At 45.2% G+C, this 12,929-nt stretch overlaps 1 protein-coding gene across 3 annotated transcripts in view; it reads right to left on the bottom strand.

The window, feature by feature from the left end:
• flrt1a (fibronectin leucine rich transmembrane protein 1a) overlaps positions 1-11,003 on the bottom strand; it is a 62,813-nt gene extending 51,810 nt beyond the window's left edge. Inside the window, exons 1-2 of one of the 3 annotated variants that reach the window (XM_037120425.1) lie at positions 10,892-11,003; positions 1,266-1,338 (exon numbers count right to left, since the gene is read on the bottom strand). The gene's annotated coding sequence lies outside the window, so the exon portion shown is untranslated. Of the gene's footprint in view, positions 1-1,265; positions 1,339-5,822; positions 6,055-10,891 lie in introns of those variants that run through there. The other 2 variants (XM_037120426.1, XM_037120427.1) reach the window with 2 other exon arrangements.
• Positions 11,004-12,929: the final 1,926 nt, after the last annotated feature.

Raw genomic sequence — 12,929 nt, 5'->3', positions numbered from 1 at the left:
TTAAATTTCCTCGATAGTCGACATTAGAGTCTAAAGCATTAACGGGACCATTAGTGTGGCGGTGCAGGAGTCAAAGTCACCGGGGCAGACGAAGAGTGTGAGGACTCGTCCTGTGTGGAAACAAAGATCATTTACAGCAGACGCTAATTAAAGATAAAAGGAAGTCTGAGTGCAAAGCGAGAGGAGGAAGATCTACGATGAAGAGGGGAGGAAGAGCGCGCGGAGCGACGGCGGCTGGAGTCGCCATCGAAATGAACATGTGCACTTCAGCAAATAGGCCGCATCTGTCGCCGGTCACACATGTCAGCGGTCAAACCACACAAAAATTGGCAGCGCGTCGGCTCATCTGGCAAGTCTCCGCAGTAATTAGGGCAGACTAAACGATATCACCGGGTTGTTCTGGTGCGCTAATAGTCAACACACGACCACGAGACTGTGACTCGCTCTGAGTCTGGACGGAATAACTTGTTGGATGTCATCTTGTTTTTAAAACAGAGCAGAAAGCAAAGTAAGGGACAAACAGGATGATGTCAAACTAAAACAACAAAGCCCGGAGAATTTCAGATATTCAACATTATTGGGCGTTACACTCCTACAGAACCAGTACAGAAGCAGAATGTTTGTTTAGTGGAACTTTTGGGTCGAAAACCAGGACGTCACACAGTTTAATCATCTTCATTCATGATGTTATTTCCAAGAGAATCAATCTATTCATTTAAAATGCGTGTTTGAACACTTCCCAGATGTACCAGACACACTCATGTGGCCCAGAGTCCACGTGGAGCGACGGCACTCGGGCGGTCCGTTCCCGTTTGCCAGATCTGGGCCAGAGCTCGGCCACGTGGCCGCCAAATCTGGGCCACAGTTGATTTCTGTTGCCGGTCCTCGCGGTATGTAGAGCGGATGACTAAATATGCAACAGAAAGAAATCGTCAGATTCTGATTCTTGTGTCGCTAAAATCTGTCTAGAGTCCAAACAAAGTCCTTCAAGGGAAGTCTTGCAACTCGGCGGCCATCTTGGCAGCTACTTCATGCTGAGAAATGTCTGATTTTCCCTGAAATAAGGTTTAAAACACTTTCCCCCCCTCACAGGTTCGACTTTGTTCAGTTCTGTTCCTTCTGGTGCACGATGTCTTGCTCTCTTACAGAAGCTCCACACAGCCTTCAGTGTTTCGAACCAGAACATTACGTTTGACCATTTAACACACTGTTTCCCACATGAATAGGAAATTAAACCAAGTGGGAACAAACGCTGCAGAGATTACCTCGAGGACGCTTCATGTCGGGCGTCAGCTGGTTCTGAGTGTGATGTCCCCGTCGAACTGGAGCATTAGATCCCTGTAGAGAGGGAGATGGATCAATCTTCTGTCTGGATCGGAAACAAGCATGTAGTTTTTTAAAGGGGGGGGGGGCTGTTTCTTGATATTTTTCACAGTAAAAAAAGAAGAAGTTATAAATCATCACAGGAGGAAGTTCCCACAAAAAAAAAAACCCCTCAAGACCCGATATGAGAACTTCATAAAACCCAATCACAGAACCGTTTGTGGATAATAAATTTAGTTTGCGGCGCGTGATCTCGCCACAGCCTCCCCGTTTTACTACAAACGCCTCACAGCCTCCTTCGTCTTAAACACATTTACATACGGAGAATTGTGACCGCGCAAAGATTAAAGCACTGAAGTTGAAACTGCTCCACCTGTCACATCACGTGATTGTAAACGAGCAAGACAAAACAGGGAAAATTACGCAACGTTGAAAGGACGCTGGAAATTTCACATTCGCGTGACGGTAAGTGGGTTTTTGTTTCTTGTTTTTTTCTTTTTGTCGGAACCATAACGATGTGCTTCCCGACCGTGTCACCTCTCTGAGAGACTATAAACACAATCACATCCCGTCTCTGTCATTCACACAGACGTCTCATTCTGCCTTTAAAACTATTCATCCAGCTGCATTTCCTTCATCTGAAACTGAAACTAAGAAATAACATAAAAAACAGGCAGTAGTCGGGTACACGGCGTCAATCTGCACCTGAAGAGGAGGGAAAGGAAATACGTTTTAATGCTGGATAATAAAACTGGATATAAAGAGGCGTGGAAATACCCGAGGGAAGAGTTAAAATGTTCATTTCAGACTTTAATACCCCCCTTTTTTTCTTTTTTCTATTCATGCAATCAACAGAGCGTCTAACCGCGCTGCAAAGGGTACTGATCCATTACAGCCTGATAACAGTCATTCTGACAAAATGAACTGACTCAGACCGCTCGACTAAAAACCCCAAAGCAGCTGTCGGATTCAACTTAAATGACACGACCTGCTAACTAATAAACCCCAAACTGCTGGATTTATTGGCTCCGTCCTTGTGGGTAATTTGATTATATTTTTATACGAGCGGTGTTGCTCTCGTCTCTCTTTTCGTCTGTCCTTGTTGCTCCTGCTTCGCTAAATGCTCCGGGGATCCTCTTCCTGCCGGAGGGGGGAGAGGAAGAAGAATTACTGTCAGGCTGGACTCCTTCAGATTACAGTGGAGAGAGAGAGAGAGAGAGAGAGAGAGAGAGAGAGAGAGTCGGGCCTCCTGTTATTTTTTCGCCATACCAAGTGGCATTCTCCCCGCGGGACTCGCCGAGACACAGCCAAATATTTACAGAAGCACACGTTGCTTAAATCCACATGGCCAGCCATCATTTGCACCCCTGCAGAGGCAGATGTGAAGCGTTCTTGGCATCGAGCAGGCCTGGCACAGCGGGGCGAGCGAGGTAGGGAGGAAGCCGAGAGGTGAAGAGAGAGAGAGGGGGGGCTCGGGGTTAAGTAGGCGTCTGGGCACAGCATCGCCGCACGACGGAGGGACGACGGCGGCGGGAACGCGGCTTGTTGATATTCCGTGTTTTTTCTTATCTTCAGCAAATCCAGCGAAAAGACTAAAGCCAACAATGAACTGATGACATTAACAAGCGCTGTTTGTGGAGCTGGAGCCCGATTCATCTCCGCAGAGCTGCAGCGTTTAAAAAGGGAAACACTGCTGAAAATCCATTAATGAGCCACACGGCTGCACCGGGTGCCAGGAACACGGGCGCTGTGGTTCTGAGTCGATCCAAACTGCTGCTGTAAATACTCACTAGTGCACCAAGTGTGTATTCATCCACATATATAAATAGTCCCTTAACAAATGCAAGGCCTACTCCTGTTTGACATCTAGAAGTTTTAGGTTATTAGTTAGGCACAATGTTGCACGTGCATGTCTGGGATGACGTGGGATGATTTTACATCAGGAGCAGTTTTGGGTTCAACATCGAGCCCAATGACACTACGACATGCAGACCAAGCGGAATCGAACCAGAGACCTTTCCGGTAACAAGACGCTGTCTCCCTACTGACTTTCTATGGAAACAAGCAGGACCAGTTTGTTGAAGTCTCAGTAGCTAACTAGCTAGCTCGCTAAGGTGGATAACAGCTCGAATGTTGCGTTCCCCCCGTTTGGAGCGAAGGTGCTGCACTTGGCGCCCAGGTTGCTAACGTTAGCGGTTGATAGCATGAAGTTGTGAACGATGTGCGACTTCACATCTCTTTTCTCCGTCTCCATCAGATAAACATCAGGTGGCACTGCAAAAGCCAGCTACAGCCAGAAGAAGGAAACTGCTTCGTCGGTTTGGTCCTTACACGGAATTTATTGACAATAACAAAATATAAATTATGGGCGGCCTCATCCTTTAATAGACCGCGGAGGGTGAGTTATTCTCAGCATAAAGCTCGTCCCCCACAACCGCTGAAGACTCGCTAAATTACTTATCAAAGATTCCTCATTGGTGATTCCCAATTAATGATCTAATTTTCCACACCGCTGAGCTGACTTACTCCGTCCCACAACATACGGGACAGAAATATTGGAGGCAGGGAAGTGAGACAAAATCACCACAGATGCATATTGTTGAGGGGGATGTTAACAGGAAGTCTCCTCATACATCACCTGGACTGCACCTTCCTCACGTGGACAACATGTACAGCTTCACCACGATGTGTCTCATTAAAACAGAGAGATTGTAATCATTCGTTTTGATTTTATTTTTTTTTGTTGTTTATTTGGTTGTTTGCTCCCCTGCAGGCTCGACGGTTCGTTAACTCGCAATTACAGTTAGAGCTCCTTCCAATTTGGAATTAAACCCAGTGATTCCGGTTCTCATTAAGTCTCTACATCGGCGGCTCACAAAGCGGGTGCACCCTGGGACGCCTTAAGGACGAGCCGGCAGGACCACGAAACCTCATTTTTTCATTTATCTTTTTTTTTTGTTTGTTTTTATGACATTTGGCAACCTTTTAAAAAAAAAAAATTAAAATTAGCTACACTAACGATGTTATACCCTCACAGACTGTGAGGAGCCACACGTCATAATCAGCATGTTGAAAAACTCTGGTTGCCATAGTAACACAACACGCTTTATGGCTCCAGAGGTTTTTTTTTGTTTGTTTTGTTTTTTTTTTTTTTAAAGGTGGTGTCAGCAGTCGGAATAAATAGACGTCAGGAGCCGAGCTGGACGGACACGCCACAGTAAACAGAGCTCAAAGACAACATGATACATCTCAGCCCTCAGTGTAGTCTGACAGGACTGACACATCACAGCCCTCAACACAGTCTGACAGGACTGAGTGTGATACCACCTGTCAGTACAGTCAGACCTGCAGGTTGTGATCTCTCTCTCTCTCTCTGCAGGAGCAGCAGCCTCACGTGTCACCTCAGTAAAAAATACCTGCAACCGCGTGCACCTCAAATACGTGTAACATGTTTATATTAAAGGAGGCCTGTTGTGCTTTTTGATTTTTTTCTCCTCTCCATCAGTATTTAATGTTCTTGTGCATGTAAAAGATCTTGAAAGTTAAAAAGGTCAAAGTCCACACCAGCAGATGCTCCTCTCTCCCATAGAAAACACTGCTCCTTAAACGCCTCGTCAGTCGTTATGTATTTGCATAATTTATGTCTAATGGCTAGCTTAGCACGTAAGAGTTAAATTAGCACAGCTGCTCTGTTGTTGTTAGCAGTGCTGGCTCAGGCGTGTATGGACCGACCAATCAGAGCAGACTGGGTATTCAGGAGGGCGGGGCCTTAAAGAGACAGGCGCTGAAACACGATACGGACTGAGGGGAAGTACAGAGCTGCTAAACCTGTTCTAATAGTGACCCAAAAATAAATGATGAACCTGAAACTTTAAATTAAATATTTCTCCTTAAACTGCAGAGCTCCTGTTTGTATTGATGTGATATGAAAAAACATGATAGCAATGTTATTAAATCCACTGTTGTAACACATCTGAGCAGGTTAATCTGCCAAGATGTGGCTGAAAACTCTGGAAAACGTAAAACAACAAAACATAAAAATAAAACATAAATAAATAGATTAGCTAATGATTAATGATGCTCTGTTGCATATAATAATCTCATGTGTCTGGCTGTTTATTTCTAAAAAATAAGAATTGATGTTTGGGCCGAGAAATCGTGAGATAGCTTTGTGCAGTCTGAAGCAAAGTGGTCGGTAATAACTGAACAAATACATATTTAATGAGTTGACCTGGAAAGAGACGAGAGGGTAAAGTGTGAGGCAGGAAGCCGATCTGTAATTGAACAGTGAAACGGTTCTCGGGGCTGCAGGAGATAGAAATGTTCGGTGCCTTTAAACGGTGTTATTTAAGGGAGCAGCTTCAGTGGCGCTGACAGGCCTCGCTTCCCCGGGAGGAGCCCTCTGGGAGGGAGACTGAGGGCAGCTATCGATCCCCTGATCTGCTCTGCATGTGGGCAGGGAGTCACAAGTGCAGCACAGTCCTTTATATCCCACTAACCTGCATGAAATGGCTTTATGGCAGGAGGAGGCTGAAAACCTTTTTTCTCGAGTCTGCGAGGAGGTCAGAGCTGCGTCCGGCTCCCTGGTGCAGTAAATGGCTCGGTGCCAGGCGGAGCAGAGCAGCGCTGGATGCTGCCGTCGTTTGATTTTCCGTCACACCTTTCTCATCTGTCCGGTCCGCAGCAACATCTGCCAGAATCTCCACGGGATCACAAAGGTCACGCGGGACAGATGTTGTCTCTCTGACACCTGAAGTTTACAGTAAATGACCCTTTTTTGCTGTAATCAAGCGACTGCTGGCTTTGCTAAACTGGCATATTAATATGATTAAGGACGATTTCATCAAAGTCAGAGTTGGAGATCATTTCAAGAGCTTTTGAAAGAGACGGCTGCTGTTGGTTTATAGATTTTACACATTGTCAACCAACTCTCATTATTATACCTGACTTTCTTCTGCTGTTTTGTTATCATCAGAAGGCTGCTGGTTCAATTCCCATGTAGAAGTTTCCTGGAGTAAGATACCCAGAATCCCCCAAACTGCTCCTGCAGCCACCGCCATCAGCGTATGACTGTATGAATCACTGTAAGTCGCTAAATGTACTGTTACTATGATTTGTGGGACTATTTTCAGCTGCGGATGAATTCACATTTAGTGCCATATAAGTATTTTAGGGATCTGCTCAAACTGAACTTCAGCGCCTGTGTTGATCATAATAAAGTAACAAGTCCTCGACTGCGACAGCGCGGTTGATTAATGTGTTTTTAATAGTTTTTGGGGAACAACAGAGCTCTACGCCGCGGAGGAATGAGACACGTCAAGGCCTTTCACGGAATTTGTCGTCAATTAGGACAACGGCAGGTCAGGAACAGAGGAAACTGAAGGTACTGAATACTAAACGTACGTCCTCGTCTGCCTCACAGAGGAAAGTTTGCCTCTCACGAGAAGATGTTTGCACTATCAGATGCAACCGAGGCCGGAAACAATACATGAGAGTGTCCGCGAGGCAACCGAGGAGGAGGAGGAACTAAATAAGTGATGAAGCGACCACAACACAGATTTCTTCCATCATTGTGCGTTATCAAACTGCCTCACCACACACACACACACACACACACACACACACACACACACACACACACACACACACACACACACACACAACTCCTGCTGCATCCAGCCTCTGAATCAGGAAAGCTTTTCATGTCTTGTGTTTCAGCACGTGTGTCCTGTGAATACGTCGTCGCTGTCGGCGCTCAGCTGTTCACATTAAAACATCAGCTCGGAGCGATTTAGCGTCCGTTAAAAAGAGCAGCGCCGGCTCCACAATAGAGCCGATTGTGTTTCCTCTGGATCGGTGATCCTCTGCGCTGCATGTCGGCCTGGTGTGTGCGCCTGTAAAGGCACTCATGCATTACAAGGGCTTGACCCAGATCACAGATAGACATGATAATGCATGACAGGTTGTCCTTTTGAAAGGCGGCCCCCGTGTCCCGAAAGGCAGACTGGCCATTCACGGCATCCATGTCTGATACCCTGACGGACAAAAGAAGGGTCTGCTCCTGCTGTAATGTGGGTTTCTCTTTATATTTCACTGCATGTTGATTCAATCCCACCCTACACCAGATCATCACGTCTGTATATTCATGTGAGCAAATCACTCCAATCTGAAGCATCAGGAAGTTTTCAGTGTCTCATTTTATTCCTATAACACGATGATTCAGAATATATTTGGCATATATTTGGCATCGTTAGAAACTTTTAAGATCCCAACGTAGTTTAAACTTCTGATCACAGCAGAGTTCAAGAGGTCGTTTAGAGAAATGTCCTCCGAATGTCTTTTTTAAACTTTGGACGATGTGAAGATTAGATCCACAGAAAGCCGCGCAGACAGTTTTATCGGAGTTACGAGCTAAAAATACTCGGATGATGTGCTCACATAACGGGACGTGAACTTAGGCACAGTTTCCATGGCTTCTGTGAGCACATCCAGATTACATTTATCCATTATACATGGGGACGTGTGAGCACGACATTAAAGATGAATACGAATAGCTTAGCCCTTTACTTTAAAGGCACTCCTCGCAAAACAAACAAAGACGATGTTTTATTCAGATAATCTCATGTCGTCAAGCCGAACCACAAATTCCTCTGCTTTGAGTTATTCAGAGTTAATGAGGCTGAATTTATCCTCTGAGTGGAGTCATCGGGGGGACACGTAGTCCACGTGGAGCGGAAGTGACAGTTCATCCCGGTAGAACATTTTGCATTTTGTACTTCGGGTCCGTTAACTCTGTTTGACCTGTTTGAACGTTAATCCTACAGTTTGTCTGATCCGATGATCTGACGGGATTCTACTTGTTTCTGTTTCGTGCACTAATAAATAAAGAGTTCAAAACAGCAGCGGTGAGCACTGATACTTCAGGCCGGACCGCACCTTGATTTCTTTGGAGGTACAGTGAGCATGCTGAGGAGGAGAAGAAGAAGAAGAAGAAGAAGAAGAAGAAGAAGAAGAAGAAGAAGAAGAAGAAGAAGAAGAAGAAGAAGAAGAAGTGCAGCTCAGTTGAAATGCTGAGCGGTACGGTGGCCCTGAGAGCGCAACACACCGCAACTCGAGGAGACACATGCAAATAGACGAAACACAAGTAAATGAATAAAACATCTTCATCAATTTGACAACCCATGCACAGCGTTCAGGGAAAACAAAAAGCACTGCAAAGTCAGGAAAATACAGAAAATACAACCAAAACCAAACAAACGCTGTCGGACAGACACACAGAACCAAGATGAGTCACGATTCTGAACGAATATCTGCGATAATATCTGGATCAATCAGGCAATCAATCAATCCTGTCTGACTTCGTGAGCCACAAACCATGTCAACAAATGACACGTCCCAGATTTATTTACTGCACCTGCCTGTGTTTTATATATTTGGTTATATTTCCTGTTATGTGCTTGTGTTTCACGTCTGTAGTGTTTCTCTGCATTTGCTTGTTTTTTTTTCGTTATAGAGCGACTTTTTCTGTAAATCTCAGTGAGATTTCGCGTCTGCTAATCTGGTTTTAACATTGAGGCATGGAGACGGAATCGATAACGTGAAGGCGACAGTTTGAGCTCGGCATGTTCTGCAGCTGATCGTATCTCCTGCTGCATGTAAACACACTCGGCTCGTCTGCATCTCGGTTCTGGTTGGCATTCATCTCTCTTTATAATCTAGTCTGTTAACGTTTCTCGCCGTCTCCTCCAGCATTTAACCTTGTCAGAGATAGGCTGGGATCCATTAAGATTTCCTGAAAGGGTTGAGCATTACAGGCTCATTTAGAATGACTTCCATTTTTAATAAACTGCTCACAGCCCCCTGCAGATCAGATACCGAGGAGGTGCACTTAACAATGCCAGGGAGATAGATATGCCTCATAATTTATACTAAGCAAAAAGCTTCGGAAATCACACCGCTGCACTCGCCGTGGTTTTCTGTTTTGCTCTTGCTCCTTCCTTCCTCTCTGTGAGCTTCCTCTTCCTCGCGCTCTTCAGTTTGACGTATTCAACATGTTTAAAAGCTGCCTCGTCATCCGTTCAGGACCGCCCTGGTGTCAGTTTTTACAGGCTGTAATGAGGTTTACCTTTTTCTTTAACAGACTTGGATTATTTTGTTTGTGGCATGGCATCGGCCGCTGCCAGCTGAGCCCATAACAGTCTGAACGGGCTTGTTAAAGCAGATCACTGGCAGAGACGCTGTCCTGTAGATGTAGATATCCTGTTTTTTTATTTTTTACACAACACACTCGGAGATGACGCTGATATTCACCACACAATCGCGCCTAAAGACAGACGTGTGCGGAAAGGCAATGATCGCACCTCAGCTGAACCAGAAATGATGGGATGAGAATAAAGCGACCGGGGTTAACAGACAGCGAGAGGGGTGATGGGTGCCAGAGGGGAGGGTGAGGTTAATGGGATTGGTGGAGTAAAAAAAAAAAAAAGAAAAAGAAAAGTGTCGGGGAAGGCTGCTTAAATGGAATGTGAATTGAAAATGCCTTTTTAGCTGCTGAATCAATACGCACTCTCTCTGTTTCGGAGCATGTGGCGGGAGAGGTGAGAGGGTGGCGGGCGAGGAGGAGAAGACCCCAACGCATCGATTTAAACACACAACATCTCAGACACACTCTCTTTTCTTCATTCACAAGCAAAGTACGTCAGCTACCTTGCCATCCTCCCCGTTCAATTTGAAAAAGAAAAATTCACAGCTGAAGAAAACACGTCCTTATCCTTCCAATATCTGTTGGGTTGACCTGCGTGATCAAGTGAAAGCAGCTCACTGTGCACGGCATTAAATCATTTTTTTTTTTTTTTTTCCTGCAGATTTCCATTCACAGATGAAAGCTGCTGCGAAATTAAAGTTACATGTGTAAATGCCACTGAGTCAGCGGAGGACAAAAGGCAGGCGGGAGGAAGAAGACAGAACGACAGAAAAAAAAAAAAGATGATTCTCACCCGTCCGCTAACACAAGGTCGTTGGCCGGCGATGCGCGCAAAACAACCTGCAGAGCTGAAAACGTTTTCATTCGGAGCCCTCAGTCGTCGCCGGTGGAAAAAAGCTCTTCAGTGGTTATTTTTCAGTTCCTCACTTCAATTAAAAAGGAAGCTGTAAGCTATGAAAATGTGTTGACCCGTCGGTTAATGAAACCTCTCAGCGCAGTGAAATAAACTCGAACAGGAAAATGTCGCCCGGTTCAAAACTTTAGTCCCTGACATTTGGCAGCTCGACCGACGGCAGGGAGAGTGAACAATGTCTGTTTCTTTCTGAGGCGCTCGAAGCAACTCAAGGTAACAGAGACGCATTCGTTTTGACTGTGCGCCGTCTTGTAACGGGTGAATAACGTCTATGTCACAGTGTCTACGTCTCCACAGACGGGCCTCACATCTAAACTCCCTCTAAAGACTGTCAGAGTTGTAATTTAGATATTTAACAAACGCTGAACACACTAAAAAAAAACAAGGAATCCAGAAAATACAAGAGCATACAAATCGATGAAAAGTCAAGGAGCAAAAAATCAGAAACATACCAACAAGGAGACACAGGAGGGAGACACAGGGTGGCATCACAGAGGGAGACAGCACGACCTGACAAACACAAAGACTACACACAGACACACTAACGAGGCGATCAGGTACAGGTGGTGGAGTGAGGCGGGAAAAAGGACAGGTGAGAGGAAGGAACAGGAAGAACACCGGAAGGAGGAAGTGAAAAGCAAGACGCAACACATGAGGGCAACACTTTCAAAATAAAACAGGAAACAAGAGAATATAAAACACTGGGATCATGACAGTAGAAGCAGCTGTTTTTATTTGGAATGCTAACTTTAGCTAATTAGTTACCAAATATGTTGTTTAACCTCGAAATATGGCTCCAGATTTTCATCATTCATCACTTTTTCATTTGTTTGTCCATCAGGAAATGATGAAATGATGACAATATGTCAGATTCCCAACATTTATAGGACTTGAAACCCAGTTTGGTGTTTATTTTATAAAATATGGTGCCACCAAGAGTGAAACAGACAATAAATAAACATATCTACCCCAGTTCAACCCCCTCGAGTTATGGTCACTTCTGGCTCCATGAAAAACAAGCTGGCAATGTCTTGTGATGCCGAAACAAGACTCCACAAGCCAATTCCAAGAACGCAACGCAATAGTTTCCTCATCAGAACTTACCTGCTAGTTAATTTTGTCATTTGCTGTGTCTCGATTCAAGGTCTGCATCCTTTGAAAGCGAGTCCTTCAGAGAGACCTTGGACGGTCTCGCCTTTGGAGCATTTCCTGGTTGCGTCACCAGATGTTTTACCTTTACATCAGGATTTCTGCCACCCAGGCTCCCGAAAGTGACGATCTACGCCACGCGATGTCGTCATCCTCTCTCTTTTTTTCTTCTTTTTTGGGTGGGAAAAGAAGAGGGAAAAGAAGGAGCATCTGGAGGAGCTTTGTGTGTCGTAGTGACGTATTTGGCCTTCAGATGCTCCTCTGAAGGATGCAGACCCTGAACTGAGACCCAGCAGTTGTCTCCCATCTATAACGCAGGTTTTCAATCCCGACTCAAGATCACCCCGTTGACACCAGCGTGACGTCATCACAGTTATTTTTCCAGAGTCACAGAAGTAACAGTGATGCTCCTTAGAATTCACTCGTCACACAAACCTCGTTCTCTGACCATTTCTCCTGCAGCACGAGTCAACACAGCGTCTTGAAGCTCTCAGACATCCCAACCGAACTGTCCAGCAGAGGAACAGCTCGACCTGCATCTGCTCCGAAGACTCATCAACAAGTGAGTTATTCCTACAGCCTGATTGTGCGACTGCTAAATGCTTCCCCCCCCTTCTTCTCGTGTGCTGCTGACTGAAGGAAGTGCACTCTGTTTCTTGGGTCACGTCCAACCTGCGCCGGCTGTAATTGATGATTTTGAGCGAGTGTTCCATCCAGCTCCGTCTTTGTCGTGCTCAATATATTACATTTTTATTCCGTGCAAATCATCCACCCGGGGATTGATTTGATTAATGGCTCAATGACACATTATATTCATGTTACCCATCGCTTCTCGATTGCTCACTCTGGCTCTCCGGCGCTCTCGTCGGTGCCAAACCCCCCTACTGACCCCCGGTGGCGTGGGATTTATGGTGCAGTGCTCAGGTCCACGGACAGCGTCAGAGTTCATGAAACTTATCAGTGAACTAATAGAGCGTCGTGGATTCTATTATCACATACCACATATTTTAATAGTGCATTAATATTTCATTAAGCGCCCTCATTAGTTAAAACACTTAGTGTACAGTTTTTTAACATCAGAGGCAGCCGCGCTCTCGTACTCAGCTCAGATCTGCAGAGCTGGTTTTTTAGCGCGACATTACATTTCATTGCTTCGTTAAAGCAGCAAGGTCTCACGCTACGAGGTAATGTTACTCATTACAAAATATTGTTGTCCACGTTCTCATGGGAGCTTCTATACTTTAGTGCACCGCAGATCTAATAACAGCTTTTTATGGTGTCTGCAGGACTGTTAATACGCCTAAGATGACATTTTAACTCTAACCTCTGATTAATATTTAA

This window comes from Acanthopagrus latus, chromosome 13 (assembly GCF_904848185.1).
Source record: "Acanthopagrus latus isolate v.2019 chromosome 13, fAcaLat1.1, whole genome shotgun sequence".
Classification (NCBI taxonomy): domain Eukaryota; kingdom Metazoa; phylum Chordata; class Actinopteri; order Spariformes; family Sparidae; genus Acanthopagrus; species Acanthopagrus latus.
The sequence above is the reverse complement of the archived record's forward strand: the minus strand, read 5'-3'. Positions and strand labels throughout refer to the sequence as shown.